We start from the raw sequence: 15,765 nt of genomic DNA, 5'->3' as shown, positions 1-15,765 counted from the left end.
GGGGGGGCACGAGAAGGGCTTCTCTCATACGATATCCCAAAAGATTTATATTTCCAAGTGTGAAGACTGATTTGTGTTACTTATCTTCATTGAACAAAACTGCTGTACTTCTCCTCGATGTTAGATCCAGGTTCCTGATGCTACGTCCTTCTAGATCCGTTGCCCCATGCAGCCCAGAAAGAAGCCCTGCCTGTCCCTCTGTTTCAAGGGGGTCCTTTTCACAGTAGGAGCGGGCATCTCATCCCCATTCAGAATTTGTAATTGTCGTATCAGAACTGTTGGAGTACTTCAGCCCTGGCTCCTTGCTTGATGGCATTTCCACAGCTGCCCCCTGGGTGAACTGTTGTCCTTACTTGCATCTCTGTATGGAAAGGACACCTGCCCTATGATAGGTGTGAAATACTTACAGGCGATTATTGCATTATGTTTTTTAGAAGTCACTTAATTATTTAATGCATGGCTTAAAAAGACATTACCTTCTATGATTATCTATCGTGCTGGTTAAAAAAGCAGTTTAGTCTCCATTTATTTGTATAGGTTGATCGTTCAGTGTTAGAGTAGCAGATCTTTTATCAAGGGAACTCAGTTTACCTAATTTCCGTTGCTTTTACAATCTCCATCTCCAAACTGTTTCCAGTTTGCAAAACTTGAGTGCTTTGCCTTAGTGGTGCTTTGACCTAAGTCACTTGGGGGAGTTTAACAGTAGTACATCTGACTAACGTGGCTGCCATTATCTTGCTAAGGGTTCAGCAGCCGTGCTGGGGGAGGTGGGAGTGGAGAGCCCTTAGGATTACATGATGGAAGTGCATTTCACTTCTGGGGGAACTACCAAAAAATATCTGCGTAGGGCAGAGTGTGGAAAGCTTCCGATGGCGTCTTAATCCTAAATAAGTGATCAAATTGTTTTTAGCTTCCTTTGCCCTGTCCACTCCGTGGATGATGGGGGTGATGTGGAGGGATGAATCCCCCCAAGGGATGGTGTGAGCAAGCTTGCTGGTGATAGCAAGCAGAGAGAAAAGAAAGGTGGAGTCCCCAGGGCTTTCAGTGTGTAGACAGGAACACACGTTCTGTGTGGGGAGGGAGATAGGTGAGGTGGCGAGGTGCTTCTGCCACTTGCCTTTTGCCTTGCGCTTTGCTGGCCTTGCCTTTGTTGTTCTTCCCTCCGCTCCCAGATGTCTCCTGTCTCCAGCGGCAATGAAGTGTCCAGGTAGTGACTAGGGAAGAACTGTTTGGCAACGGCAGCCTCTGCCCCCATCTCCCATGAGCAAGGGAGGACTTGTTGGTAGGACATCCCCTATGTCCAGTCCCCTGCCCCTCCCCCAACACACCCGGCAGTCTAAGCATTGGAGGGATTTTCCAGGCGAGACTGGTAGCTGCTAAGAGAGGGACGTGACTTTTCACTCCTGGGGCAGTGATGTAAGCAGATCCTGGCGGTGAACGCAGGACGCTCCCAGACCCGCCCTTCAATTTGTCCTCTATGAGTGTCAGGTAGAACTGAAGATCAGATCAGCCGTTTGTGGAAAAGACAGCCTGAGATCAGTGTGATTGATCTGGGAACATGGCTGGATTGTGGCAGAACTGAGAATTCCCCATTGAATTCGGGCCTACGGTTATGCCGAAAGGAAAGGTGCCCGTAGCCTGTGCGTTCGTGGAAAGAAACTGGCCATTTCCACACCTCACCCTCACCTGCAGACCAGCCAGGGTGTGACTGCTCCTCCACCTGCCTCTACTTGTAGCCTGACTCCCCCCCACCCCCCGCAGAAACTTGCCTTCAGGGAGAAAAAGGATTGCCTCGAGAACTAATCTGTTTACTGACTGAAAGGTAGATATGGGGCACAGAGTTTCCTAACCTACCTCCTCCCCAGACCTGTGATGTGAGGAAGTAGGATTGTCCCCAACATGGGTGCTAACAGAGCCTCGGAGCAGAGGTGTGCAGCGTGGGCCCGGCTGTGAGGCAGGGCGCGATGCTGGTCAGCCCTGGGAAAGCAGCACGGCGTTGGCAGCTCCAGGGGGCCAGGTCTCCAGTCCCACCCACTGAACTCTTCTGGGGATTCATCCTCCTTTCTGTCCCAGCCCGCTGACTTCATGTCCTTCAGGTATGTCTTCAGGTATCCTCCTGGTGAAGATTCGGCTACTTGGGTAGGTCTGCCTCCTTGGAGAATACGCCGGTGTGAATATTCTAGCGGTTGAACATCTTTGTTGTTCCTCTTTGTTGATAAACCACTTACTGCCGTCAGTCTGAGACTTTGTGTCTTGAGCCAGTCACGGTCAAGGTCTCAAGGGCTCCAAGGTAGAGACCAGGGCCCTATAATAGGAGTTATACCCCAATGGTTGTGGGGTTTCCTGGCCATTTGGTCAAATAGGAAGTGTGGGTGTGTGATGTTACCACCTCCCTACTTGCTGTTAGGTCAGCTACTACATGCCTGAGAGGTGTCTTCTTTCTTGCCCTCTGGCAGCAGCAGACCCGATTCTTCAAAGTCTTTCAGGGAGGTGGCTGGCGACTGCTCTCATTTATTCAGTGATAAACTTAAACTTACTTAGCAGATGTGCTGGGGCCGGGGGACAGCCAGCTCTTCTCCATCTCACATCCTTGTAGATCTCTCCTCTGCTCCCCTTTACCCCTGAAGGGGGTGTCCCTGGTCCCCGCTGCTTTACTGACCGTGTGGGGGACAGCCCAGGAGTGCTCTGCACAGCTTGACTGTGGGGACTTTGGGATCGGCCCCAAAGCCTTCTGCATCCTGAGCCACTTTTCTGAATGTTCTAACATGTGTTGACTCACTGGGATGCTTTTGGATTAGGGTTTTGTTATATTTCGGTTTAGGGTAGTTTTAGGGCTAGGATTACCATTAGTATTAGTTTTAATTACTATGGCTTCATAGTATAGTTTGAAGTCTTGGAGAGTGATCTTTCCATTTTCCTTCTTTTTAGTCAGGAGAGCGTGGCAATTGAGGTTTTTTGTGGTTCCACATGAATTTCATCAGTATTTTTTCTATTTCTTTCAAGAATGTCATTGAAATTTTTATCGGAATAGCACTGAATCTGTAAATTGCTTTTGGTAGGAGGGCCATTTTGATAACATTAATTCTTCCGATCCATGAGCAGGGGATGTCTTTCCATTTCTTTGTGTTCTTCTTCTATTATTTTTAACAATGTTTTATAGTTTTCTTTGTATAGGTCCTTCACCTCTTCTGTTAATTTCCAAGTATTTAATTTTTTTGTTTCCATTATAAAAAGGATAGTTTTCTGAATTTCTTCTTATTCAGATTGAGTATTTGCATATAGGAAGGCTATTGATTTTTGTGTGTTGATTTTGTATCCTGCTACTTTACTAAACTAGTCTATAATTTTGATTAGTTTCTCTCTGGAGTTTTTGATTCTCTATAGTAACATATTGTCTATAAACAGTGACAGTTTTACTTCTTTCCCTATTTGGTTTACTTGTGTGTCTTTCTCTTGTCTTATTGCCCTGGCTAGGACTTCCAGGATTATATTGAAAAGCAGTGGAGTTCAAAGGCTTGGCACCCTCTCTCCACACTTCTCCCTACAATCTCTTCCATCTCACTGCTCCTGACTTGCACGAAGTGTTAATCTGGTAAATGAAGTGTTTCTCTGAGTTCTGAGAACTCCTCTATAAAATTAATAGAACTTTTCACCATTGAGAATGATATTGGCTTGGGTTTGTTGTATTTAGCCTTTATTATGTAAGGTATGTTCCTCTATCCTGTGAATTTTGAGGGCCTTCATCATTAATGGATTTTGAATTTTGTCGAATGCTTTGTCAGCATCTATTTACATGATCAAACAGTTTTTACTTTTATATTTGTCGATGTGTTGCATTACATTAAGTGATTTCAGATTTCAGTTGTGCCCTTGCAATAAATCCCACTTGGTTATGGTGTATTATCCTTTTGATGCGTTGTTGAATTCTATTGGTTAAGATTTTATTGAGGATTTTTTGCGTCAGTGTTCATTAGAGAGATTGACCTGTAGTTTCTTTTTGTGTGTTGTCCTTGTTCAGTTCAACATTATTTTATGAAGCCAACATTACACTAATACCAAAACTAAACAAGGACAATGTGTAATGTTGGCTTCATAAAATAATGTTGGATTCCATAAAAATGTTGGTTGTATTCCTTCTTTCTCAATATTTTGAAAGAGCTTGTATAAGACGGACACTAGTTCATTTCTGAACATTTAGTAGAATTCATTTGTGAATCCATTGGTCCTAGGCTTTTGTTTTGGAGGAGGGTTTGATTACTGTTTCAATTTCAGTGCTCGTCATTGGTCTGTTTAGGTGTTCTATTTCTTCCATATCTAGCTTTGGAGGATTGTATATAGTTCTAGGAATTTGTCCATCTCTTCTAAATTTTTTAACTTGCTTGCATATAACTGTTCATAGTAATCTGATTATTCTTTTGATTTCTGCTGTGTCTGGTGTAATTCTCCCCTTTCATTTATGATCCTATTTTTTTGCGCTTTCTCCCATTTTTTGTGAGCCTGGCTAGAGGTTTGTCTGTTTAATTTTTCGAAGAACACAATTTTTGCCTTCATCGATCTTTTGGGTTTTTTTTTTTGCATATATTTCTGCTTTGATTTTTATTATTTCCTTTCTTATGCTGTCTTTTGGGTTTTTTTATTAATCTTTTTTCCAGTTCTTTAAGGTGGGAGATTAGGTTGTTTCTTAGAGTTCTTTCTTGTGCCTTTATGTGAGCCTGTATTGCTATATTTTTCTGTTATAACTGCTTTTGCTGTGTCCCATACATTCTGGAATGTTGTATCCTTGTTTTCATTCATTAAGGTTTTTTAAAATTTCTTCTTGATATCCTTATTGATTGAGTGTCTTCCAGGAGTGTTTCAATCTTCCTACCATGAACGAGGAAGGTTCCTTGGTTTCTTTTCATGGTTTATTTCTAGTTTGTTACCTTTATGTCAGAGAAGATAGTGGGTATGATTTTGATTTTATTGTATCTGTTGAAGTTTGTCTTGTGTCCCAGTATGTGATAAATCCTGGAGAACAAGACATGTGCACTTGAGAAAAATGTGTACTCAGATATTTTTGGGTGCAGTGCCCTATACATGTCTGTTAAGCACATACAGGTCCTTATTTAGAGCTGTAGTGTCACTACCTGGACACCTCATTGCCGCTGGAGACAGGAGACATCTGGGAGGTGAGGGAAGAACAACAAAGGCAAGGCCAGCAAAGCGCAAGGCAAAAGGCAAGTTGCAAGTTGCTTGTTAATTCATCTGAGCACAATGTGCCTTTTGATTGTTCAGATCAGTCCATTGACATTTAGGGTGATTAGTGATATGAGGGTTTGCTACTTCCATTCATCCTTTGTTTACCAATTGTTATGTATATTCATTGCTTCTATATTCTATATTTCTATCTGCCACTTTTGTTACATTTCTTATTGTCCCCTTTATGTGTTGTATCTCTGTTCCAGTTTTTTGCTAACCATGGGATTTGTATAGAATATCTCTTTTCTCAAATAGCCCTTTTTCTGCTAATCTCATCTCATCTTCATTTGAATATACTGGTTCTGACTTCCACATTAATGTTGTTATTGTCAAAATTATCTCTTTTTATACTGTGAGATTTTTACCAAATTAAGGCATCTATATTTTTTATTGTTTATTTAATGTGTATCTTTTTTATATTTTATTTTATAATTCTTACATCATTTTTCATTTTTGCACAATGTGTGCATTTTCATTTTGGTGATATTCCCCATACAATTGCACCCCCCCCCCTTATTTTGACCCTAATCCTTCCTCTCCCCTCCCTCCTCCTCCCATAGTGTGTCTCTGGTTTATAGTTGCTTGTTGATTTTGATTTTTACTTCATATTAATTAGTCTTTTTCCTGGTTCCTTATTTAGGTTTTCTAAATTCCTGCTATGAGTGAGGCCATCTGGTATTTTTCTTTTTCTTTCTGACTTATTTTGCTGAGCCTGATCCCTTCTAGCTCCAGCCATGTTGCTGCAAACTGCATGTGTTTATCTTTTTTGATTGCTGAGTAATATTGCATTGTGTGTATGTACCACATCTTCTTGACCCAGTCATCTATTTTGGGGCATTTGGGTTGTTTCCATAGCTTAGATATTGTAAATAGTGCTGCTATAAACATAGGGGTGTAGGTGCCCTTTTGAATTTATGTTTCTGTGTCCTTCGGTAAATATCTAGGAGTGGAATTGCTGGATCATATGGAAGGTTGGGGGATATCCACACAGCTCTCCTTAGTGGTAGGACCAGTTTGCATTCCCACCAGCAGTGCAAGAGAGTTCCTTTTTCTCCACATCCTCACCAACATTTGTTGTTGCTAGTTTTTTTAATGAGATACCATCTTACACCAGTAAGAATGGCACATATTAATTTGTATCTTCGTACACAGTTGTTCGTGTTTTGTACATATTTGATTTCTCCCCTCAGGTGCAGTCCAGTACTTCTCCCACACCATATCACTTAGAACCATCACCATACTCCCTTGTGCTATTCCCTTCCCCTATCTTGACTCCTCCTCTTCTCCTTCCCCTGCTGTATGCTAATTTTGACTTCTTCCTAACCCTTTTTTCAGCTTTCCTATAGTCCACCTATAAGTCTAGACACCTGAAATTTTTCTTTTTCCTTCTGACTCATTTCACCGACCATGATCCCTTCCAGTTCCATCCATGTTGGGACCCGTTTTAGAACCCTAAAAAGCCACAGAAAAACAATTCAAAAATAACCAACCAGTTTAGTAAAGTAGCAGGATACAAAATTAGCACGGAAAAATCAGTAGCCTTCCTATACACAATCAATCTGAAGAAGAAAAAAAATCAAGAAAACCATCCCTTTTATAATTGAAACAAAAAAATCAAATACTTGGGAATAAACCTAACAAAAGAGGTGAAGGAACTATACAAAGAAAATTATAAAACACTGTTAAGAGAAATAGAAGACACAAAGAAATGGAGAGATATCCCCTGCTCATGGACTGGAACAATTAACATTATTAAAATGGCCATCCTATCAAAAGCAATTTACAGATTCAACGCTATGCCAATAAAAAACTCAATGACATTCTTCAAAGAAATAAAACAAATACTGATGAAATTTATGTGGAACCACACATACACACACACACGCAAAAAGTCTGAATAGCTAAAGCCCTACTGACGAAAACAAAGGAGAATGGAGGTATCACACTTCTAAACTACAAGCTATACTACAAAGCCATAATAATTAAAACAGTTTGGTATTGGAACAAACACAGATACACAGAACAATGGAACAAAATAAAGAGCCCAGAAATAAAGCCACACTTACATGGACAAATAATCTTTGGCAAAGGAGCAACAAACATCCAATGGAACATGGACAATTTGTTCAAAAAACGGTGCTGGGAAAACTGGACCTCCACATGCAAAAAAATGAAACTAGACCACTACCTTTCACAATGCATAAAAATCAACTCAAAATGGATAAAAGAACTGGACATAAGATCTGAAACCATAAAATAGATATAAGAAAATATAAGTAAAACACTATAAGACATAGATTTCAGCAACTCTTTATAAAGACACGCCACCCAAAGCAGTGATAGTGAAGGCAAAGATAAACCCCTGGGATTACATCAAACTGAAAAGCTTCTGTACAGCAAAAGAGACATTAACCAAAACAAAAAGGCACCACACTGACTGGAAAAAAATTTTTGCGCTCCAGTCAACTGATAAGGGACTGATCATAAAGATATACAAAGAACTCACAAGACTCAATAAAAACAAAATAAACAATCCAGTCAAGAAGTGGGCAGAAGAACTTAAAAGACATTTCTCGAAAGAGGAAATGCAAATGGCCAACAGGCATATGAAAAAATGTTCAACATCCCTTATAATCAGGGAAATGCAAATCAAAACCACATTGGATACCAACTGACACCAGTAAGAATGGCACATATCAAAAAAAAACAAGCACAACAAATGTTGGCGAGGCTGTGGTGAAAAATGAACTCTCTTACATTGCTAGTGGGAGTGCAAACTGGTCCAACCACAATGGAAAACTGTCTGGAGGGTCCTCAGTCTACTAAAAATGAAGCTACCATATGGCCCAGAAATTCCACTCTTAGGGATCTACCCAAAGGACACAAAAACATTGATTCAAAAGAACAACTGCACCCCTATGTTTACTGCAGCACTATTTACAATAGGCAGGACTTGGAAATAACCCAAATGCCCAAAAATAGATGACTGGATCAAGAAGATGTGGTGTATATACTCAACAACATAGATAGATCTAGAAGGAATTATGCTCAGTGAAATAAGTCAGAAGGAAAAAGAAAAATATTGGATGGTTTCACTGCTAGCAGGAATACAGGGGAACCAAATAAGACATCAGTGTAAAAAATAATAATATAAAAACAACAAAACAAGAATAGACAATTATAAGTCAGAGACATCCTGCAGGGGAGGAGGAGGGAGAGCTATCTGAGGTAGAGGGATGGAGGAGCACAGGGGACTGTGGTGATGGTGTACGGGTGCATTGGTGAAGGAAATTCTATGGTGACTACACCTGGGGAGGAGGAAGCAAATATTGTTTAAAAATGAATTGGTGGGAGTGCAAACTGGTCCAACCACTATGGAAAGCTGTGTGAAGATTTCTTGACCTACTAAACATAGAGCTTCCATATGATGCAGCAATTCCACTCCTAGGTATTGACCCAAAGGACACAGAAACATCAATTCCAAAGAGCACCTGCACACCTATGTTTATAGCAGCACTGTTTACAATAGCTAAGCTTTGGAAACAGCCCAAATGCCCAAAAGTAGATGACTGGATCAAGAAGATGTGGTACATATATACCATGGAATATTACTCAGCATTCAAAAAAGATAAACACATGCAATTTGCAGCAACATGGATGGCGCTGGAAGGGATCATGCTCAGTGAAATAAGCCAAAAAGAAAAAGAAAAATACCGGATGGTCTCACTCATAGCAGGAATCTAGAAAACTTAAATAAGGGACCAGGAAAATGAGTAACTATAAGAAAGTGAAAATCAAAATCAACAAAAAACTATGAACCAGAGACACTTTTTTGGGGGTGGGGGGCGGGAGGGGAGGGATTGGGGTCAGAATGGGGGGGTTGCAATTGTATGGTGAATATAAAAATAAAATTTATTATAAAAAATAAATAAATAAAAATAAAAATAAAATGTCCAAAAAAAAATAAAAAATAAAAATGAATGTTATAAAAAAATAAAAAGAAAAAAATGTTGCTGCAAATGGCATGAGTATCTTTTTTGATAGGTGAGTAGTAGTCCATTATGTATATATGCCACATCTTCTTGAGCCAGTCATCTGTTTGGGGGCATTTAGGTTGAATCCATTTTTAACTACCATAAATAGTGCTGCAATAAATATAGGGGTTCAGGTTTCCTTTTGAAATAATGTTGTTGTGTCCTTTGGCTAGATTCCTATATGGTAGGTCTGTTTTTAGTGCTCTGAGGTAACCTCCACACAATTGTCCATAGTGGCTAAGCCAGCTTGCTACCCCACTAGTACTGTAAGAGTTTTCCTTTTTAGCAGCATTTGCTGTTTCCAGTGTTTTTAATGTGGGCCATTCTCACAAGTACGTGGCATTTCACTGATAATTAGTAATGTTAAACATTTTTTATGCCATTTGCATTTCCTCTTTGGAGAAGCATATTTGTAGCTTTTTGTTTATTTTTAAACTGGGTTTTTCACTTTGTTTGAATTGTATAAGTTCCTTGCAGATCTTTAATATCAGCTCCTTCTCAGTTGTATGGTGGGCAAATATCTTCTCCCACTCCTTGGGATGTGTTTTGGTTATGTCTCTTTTGCTGTATAGATGCTTTTTAGTTTGATGTATTCCCAGCTATTTTATCTTCTTCATTTTCCTGCTCCTGGAGATGTGTCCTCAAATATGTTTCTGAGGTTTCTTTTTATTTTATGGTGTCAGGTCTTACATTCAAGTCTTTTACCCATGCTGATATGGTGTGAGACAGTACTCTAGTTTCATCCCTTTGCATGTGGTTGTCCAGTTTCCCCAGCACCATCGATTGATGGTGTATATTCTTTGCTCCCATGTCATAGACTAGTTGGCTATGTATGTGTGGTTTTATTTCTGGGCTTTCAATTTGGTTCTATTGGTGTGCATGTCTCTGTTCCAATACCATACCTGTTTTTATTATTGGGGCTTTGTAGTATTGTTTGAAGTCTGGTAGTGTTATACCTCCATTCTTCCCCCTTTTAGTCAGGAGAGCTTTTGCTATTCAAGGATTTTTGTGATTCCATATGAAGTTCAGCAATATTTGTTCCATTTCTTTGACGAATGCCATTGAGATTTTTATTGCAAGTTTATTGATCTGTAAATTTGCTATTTTGATAATTGTAATCCCATAGATGTCTGCTGGGTCCATGAGGTCTAGATCTTTATTTTAGGCTTTAGATCTTTATAATAAGGTCCTTAAGGATTTAGACTTTTGTAATAAGGCCTTGCTTATTTTTTGTCCCACTGATCTGTTCATTGGTGAATGGGGTGTTGAGGTTTCCTACCCCATATGTATTTACTGTTTTGAACGTTGCTAGTCATTGTCTAATGCTTTGGTGCTCCATCATTTGGTGAGTATATGTTGAAGTGTTGTCTTCCTGGTATAGTGTCCCCTTTATATATAGTATCCATGTGTCTCTCCTGTCACCCTTTGTAGCTTAAAGTCTGTTTTATCTGATATTATAAATATGGCTGCCCCAGCCATCGTTGGGGGACCATTTGCATGTAGAATTGTTTTCCAAACCTTTACTTCAATCTGTTTATCTTTAGAAGTTGGGTGTGTTTCCTGGCAATAGCATAAGTTTGGATTCTGTTTTCTAATCCAACATGCTACTCTGTCTTTTGAATTTGACTTTAGTCCATTTGTGTTTATGGTGATTAGTGATAACATAGAAGGCTGTTTTGCTGTTCTGCTCATCGTTCTGTGGTTCTTATTCAATATCTTGCTGTTATTGCTATTCATTCTTGTGTTGGCTTAGATCTTAAGACTTCTTGTGTTATTTCTTAGAATTGGGGGTGAGTAGGAGCAAATTCCTTAAGATTTTGTTTGAAAAAATACAAAGACTTTGTTTGAGACGTTCCTTATTTTTCCCTCATAAAGGAAGGAGGGCTTCACTGGATAAAGTATTTTTGCCTGGCATTTTTTGCCCTGGAGTTTTTTGAATATGTTGCTCCATTCTTTTCTTGCTTGTATTTCTTGTCAGCCTAATTGGTTTACCAGACTCCATATGAAAAGACTGACACTACCAAGTGTTGGCAAAAGCATGGAACAACTGGAACTTAGGAAAACTGTTTGGCAGTATCTATTATAGTAAAGCTGAACATAATGTACACACTGGAATTCTAAAATTCCTCTCCTAGGCAGTAATGTGTACCTTTATACATTAAAATTCATGCACTGGAATATCTGAGGCAGACTATTAAAAACAGTTCACAAACTGGAGATGAAGTCATAGAGCAAATGATTTTCAGGCTTTTCTGCCCTCCTGCCATTAGGATTGCCCTGCCTCATGGGGCACCTATATTTGTTATATTGCTGTAAGTTGTACTGTTTATTTCTGTGGGCTATGGCAGCAATATTGAGATATTTGCCAAGAGAAGCAAAGGCAGGAGAGAGGCAGGAGAGAGAAGGGGAGAAAACACCAGAGACACCCCGAGTGAAGACTTGCTAGGGGCTAGGAGGCCTACTGGCCTCCTGGTCCCCCGGCACCCCTTCCTGCCATGTACCTGGTTGCTGTACTACATGTAAAAGCTCAATACAAGCCTGAGAAAGCCACCGAGGGCTCCAGGACTCTTCTTTACCCCATCTGCTGAATCACAGAAAACCTGCTCTGTGCCCATCCTGCTACTACAGAAGTGAACCAAACGCCATCAGATCTACAACATGTGTTTTATTCACACAGTGAAATACTACACAGCCGTGAGAACAAAGCATGTATCAGGTTGTCAGAAGTCATGATGCATTTGTTTGAAAAACACAGAAGAAATACATGACTTTTCCAACAACCAAATACATATAGTGTCAACAAAAATCACACAAACATTTTGAGCAAAGCTGCCAGTTACAGAACACTGTTTGATTTCATTCACATAATGTCCGATGCCAGAAAAAACTAATCTATTCTCTTAGAAGTCAGGATAATGGTTGCCTACCCTTCGGGAGGTAGAAACTGGAAAAGAGCATGAGAGGGTGTCCTGGGTGCTGGCAATGTTTGTTTGTAGGGTAAATGGTTTTCAGGCTTTTCTGCCCTCCCACCATTAGGATTGCCCTGCCTGATGGGGCACCTGCAGTTGTTACATTGTTGTAAGCTGTGGGCCATGGGAGGAGTAATGAGGTGGTCACCAAGAGAAGGAGGAGACAGGCAGGAGAGAGAAAGGGATAAAGAAAGCCAGAAGAAGCCAGGGAATCCAGAGTGAAGACTTGGAGGGGGGCAGGGGTTGGAGGCCTACCAGCCTCCTGGCCTCCCAGTACCCCTGCCTACCATATACCTGGTTGCTGCACCACATGTAAGAGTTCAATAAAAGCTTGAGAAAGGACCGAGGGCTTCAGGACTCCTCCTTTACACTCATGATTGGCTTGAATCATAGAAAACCTGCTCTGTGCCTTCCTGACACTACATTGTTGTTCTGGGTGCTGATTCTGTGCATTGTGTCCTAATTTGTTGGGGGAGGAGGGGAATACACAGACTATTTATGTAGATGTTAAACTTGTAGAAATGGTTAAAATGACATGCCTCTACCTGGATCGGAAGCTCAGAACGATGAAATGACTCCTCCTCCCTGAGCCTCTCCCATTGTCCACTACACTCTTTCACACTTGCACTCGGCTACTAACTGCTCTTATAAAAGGTGAGAGTGAGAAGAAAACAAACACCCTCAATAACCCTGCCCCCACCTACCCAAAACATAAAAACTGAATGCCATATGGTACAGGTCTGGTTGCTAAAGTAGTTCTACCAAAATGTGAAGTCCAAGTCTATTTTTATCACTTTTTACCCTCATTCTCTAGTGAGATCAAGTGGACATCTGCTCCCTCTGCCCAAAAGCTTCTTAATCAGGAATATTCCTCTCAAAGGACATAAATAACACTTCAAGTTGCAGGTACTGAAACAGCGAGGAGTCATGCGGGCCTCTCAGACACCCCTCGTGGTAGGTAAATGCAATTGGAGGGCAGGCCCAACTTGGGTGAGGGGCAAACAGGGTGTTCAGATCTTGGGCCCCTTTGGTCAAACTTGTAACCACTCTGTGCCTTGTTATCCTCACCATTAAAATAAGGATAATGGGGCTAGCCGCATAGTTTTCAAAAGCATCCCAGTGAGTCAACACATGTTAGAACATTCAGAAAAGTGGCTCAGGATGCAGAAGGCTTTGGGGCCGATCCCAAAGTCCCCACAGTCAAGCTGTGCAGAGCACTCCTGGGCTGTCCCCCACACGGTCAGTAAAGCAGCGGGGACCAGGGACACCCCCTTCAGGGGTAAAGGGGAGCAGAGGAGAGATCTACAAGGATGTGAGATGGAGAAGAGCTGGCTGTCCCCCGGCCCCAGCACATCTGCTAAGTAAGTTTAAGTTTATCACTGAATAAATGAGAGCAGTCGCCAGCCACCTCCCTGAAAGACTTTGAAGAATCGGGTCTGCTGCTGCCAGAGGGCAAGAAAGAAGACACCTCTCAGGCATGTAGTAGCTGACCTAACAGCAAGTAGGGAGGTGGTAACATCACACACCCACACTTCCTATTTGACCAAATGGCCAGGAAACCCCACAACCATTGGGGTATAACTCCTATTATAGGGCCCTGGTCTCTACCTTGGAGCCCTTGAGACCTTGACCGTGACTGGCTCAAGACACAAAGTCTCAGACTGACGGCAGTAAGTGGTTTATCAACAAAGAGGAACAACAAAGATGTTCAACCGCTAGAATATTCACACCGGCGTATTCTCCAAGGAGGCAGACCTACCCAAGTAGCCGAATCTTCACCAGGAGGATACCTGAAGACATACCTGAAGGACATGAAGTCAGCGGGCTGGGACAGAAAGGAGGATGAATCCCCAGAAGAGTTCAGTGGGTGGGACTGGAGACCTGGCCCCCTGGAGCTGCCAACGCCGTGCTGCTTTCCCAGGGCTGACCAGCATCGCGCCCTGCCTCACAGCCGGGCCCACGCTGCACACCTCTGCTCCGAGGCTCTGTTAGCACCCATGTTGGGGACAATCCTACTTCCTCACATCACAGGTCTGGGGAGGAGGTAGGTTAGGAAACTCTGTGCCCCATATCTACCTTTCAGTCAGTAAACAGATTAGTTCTCGAGGCAATCCTTTTTCTCCCTGAAGGCAAGTTTCTGCGGGGGGTGGGGGGGAGTCAGGCTACAAGTAGAGGCAGGTGGAGGAGCAGTCACACCCTGGCTGGTCTGCAGGTGAGGGTGAGGTGTGGAAATGGCCAGTTTCTTTCCACGAACGCACAGGCTACGGGCACCTTTCCTTTCGGCATAACCGTAGGCCCGAATTCAATGGGGAATTCTCAGTTCTGCCACAATCCAGCCATGTTCCCAGATCAATCACACTGATCTCAGGCTGTCTTTTCCACAAACGGCTGATCTGATCTTCAGTTCCACCTGACACTCATAGAGGACAAATTGAAGGGCGGGTCTGGGAGCGTCCTGCGTTCACCGCCAGGATCTGCTTACATCACTGCCCCAGGAGTGAAAAGTCACGTCCCTCTCTTAGCAGCTACCAGTCTCGCCTGGAAAATCCCTCCAATGCTTAGACTGCCGGGTGTGTTGGGGGAGGGGCAGGGGACTGGACATAGGGGATGTCCTACCAACAAGTCCTCCCTTGCTCATGGGAGATGGGGGCAGAGGCTGCCGTTGCCAAACAGTTCTTCCCTAGTCACTACCTGGACACTTCATTGCCGCTGGAGACAGGAGACATCTGGGAGCGGAGGGAAGAACAACAAAGGCAAGGCCAGCAAAGCGCAAGGCAAAAGGCAAGTGGCAGAAGCACCTCGCCACCTCACCTATCTCCCTCCCCACACAGAACGTGTGTTCCTGTCTACACACTGAAAGCCCTGGGGACTCCACCTTTCTTTTCTCTCTGCTTGCTATCACCAGCAAGCTTGCTCACACCATCCCTTGGGGGGATTCATCCCTCCACATCACCCCCATCATCCACGGAGTGGACAGGGCAAAGGAAGCTAAAAACAATTTGATCACTTATTTAGGATTAAGACGCCATCGGAAGCTTTCCACACTCTGCCCTACGCAGATATTTTTTGGTAGTTCCCCCAGAAGTGAAATGCACTTCCATCATGTAATCCTAAGGGCTCTCCACTCCCACCTCCCCCAGCACGGCTGCTGAACCCTTAGCAAGATAATGGCAGCCACGTTAGTCAGATGTACTACTGTTAAACTCCCCCAAGTGACTTAGGTCAAAGCACCACTAAGGCAAAGCACTCAAGTTTTGCAAACTGGAAACAGTTTGGAGATGGAGATTGTAAAAGCAACGGAAATTAGGTAAACTGAGTTCCCTTGATAAAAGATCTGCTACTCTAACACTGAACGATCAACCTATACAAATAAATGGAGACTAAACTGCTTTTTTAACCAGCACGATAGATAATCATAGAAGGTAATGTCTTTTTAAGCCATGCATTAAATAATTAAGTGACTTCTAAAAAACATAATGCAATAATCGCCTGTAAGTATTTCACACCTATCATAGGGCAGGTGT

Source organism: Talpa europaea, assembly GCF_964194135.1.
Source record: "Talpa europaea genome assembly, contig: HAP1_SCAFFOLD_86, whole genome shotgun sequence".
In the NCBI taxonomy this organism is placed as follows: domain Eukaryota; kingdom Metazoa; phylum Chordata; class Mammalia; order Eulipotyphla; family Talpidae; genus Talpa; species Talpa europaea.
This window is presented reverse-complemented; position numbering follows the sequence as displayed.